The sequence below is a fragment of the Sinocyclocheilus grahami genome, unplaced genomic scaffold (assembly GCF_001515645.1).
Source record: "Sinocyclocheilus grahami isolate Dianchi unplaced genomic scaffold, SAMN03320097.WGS_v1.1 scaffold51.1, whole genome shotgun sequence".
NCBI lineage: Eukaryota > Metazoa > Chordata > Actinopteri > Cypriniformes > Cyprinidae > Sinocyclocheilus > Sinocyclocheilus grahami.
Genome location: NW_015505230.1, coordinates 382382 through 384024, shown reverse-complemented (window position 1 = coordinate 384024; position 1643 = coordinate 382382).

The window sequence follows — 1643 nt, the reverse complement described above, 5'->3', positions numbered from 1 at the left end:
TATATTTTTTTTTTTTTTTTTTATAAAATTGTATTATTGTCAATATTATTGATAATCACAATTATATTATCAATGAAAACAGTTGTGCTGCTTAATATTTTTGTGGAAACCTTTAATTTTTTCAGGATTCTTTGATGAAAATTCAAAGTAAATTCAAAAGAACATTTATTTGAACTAGAAACCACTGGCACTTTTAATCAATTAAAGGTTTCCATGCTAAATTCAAGATCTAAGTGAATCTACCCTTTTGAAAGGTAACTATGCCAAAATCAAGGTAATATTTCATGTCCATCAACTAGATTGAACTAGATTGTACTAGATCTAGTTCCACTGAACTAGATGCTTGAAAGCAACATGCACAGTACAGTATTTAGTAGTTATGGATATATAACTTATGTGTCAACAAGCCCTGTCTCCTCTATTAATCATATTTTTACTAGGATTTCCCTGTCAGGCATCAACAAATGAAGATCTTATAATTGACCAAGACATTTTTCCAGAGCTTTCTTAACCATGTAAAAAAAAAAAAAAATCTAGATGCTAGATGATTCACATTCAAGAGCTTGTTCTTCACATCACCACCGGAACAATAGCTGCTTAAATGCATAGTATTAAACAATATAGATCTATTCTTCTGATTGTGAACACTGAATATATGTACACAGAGTTCATGACTTTAAGTCCAAAAACATCTATTGAGCAATGATCAATGACTAAAGATACATTTCTTGCTAAAGGAACTGCTGGCCCATTTATTAACACTCCTTAATGAGCCTGCTGGCCAGCTGCCAGTGAAAAATAAAGCTTGCCATTTATTAGCAGTGTAATTTGCTATTCCAACCTACAACCCCCTGAGACAAAACTGCTTGTACACCTCACTGGCAATTCACCACTTTTCTAAAGCTGCATTTTGCAGCACATCTCTTGTGTTTTGTAAAGTCATAAGAAGCTACGCTAAGGAAGTCTCAGGAAGCCGAGTCCGTGAACCCTGGCGTCTCTGTAGTTTCCCCTTCGGGAACTCGAGCTGCGTCGGAAAACGCTAGGGGAACGCCTTCAGCGATACCAAGCTCTGAATCATATGTGTAATCAGTCGAACGATGGGCGAGACGTGCGCGGCGGGTGACGTCATGACCAGGAAGCTTTAAAAGCACGTGAGGTGCCGCCGGCGCTAGCTTTCTGTCATTCAGCGAAGCTCTCTGTGTGTGTCGGTCACGATTTATGTTCTGTGAGTCTTATTTATTGTTGTCTGTCCAAAAAAGTGCACAAGCATCCAAAATAAGCTCCAGCAAAAAAAAAGAAAAAAAAAAAGAAAAACGTGCTTTTAAAGCTTCCTGGTCATGACGTCACCCGCCGTGCACGTCTCGCCCATCGTTCGACTGATTACACATATGATTCAGAGCTTGGTATCGCTGAAGGCGTTCCCCTAGCGTTTTCCGACGCAGCGTCTCGTTCCCTCGGGGAACCATGGTTACATACGTAACCTGGGACGATTTCAACCGTTCCTCATTACGACCACTATAACTGGGCTGATGGATGCAGAAAACATCCATCACTCCACCATGCAGCGCTGCAAGCAGGTCAAACATTACAGAAGTGAAATTATCACTGCCCATCATTTTTTCCCCAGGCATTAAATGTGGCAT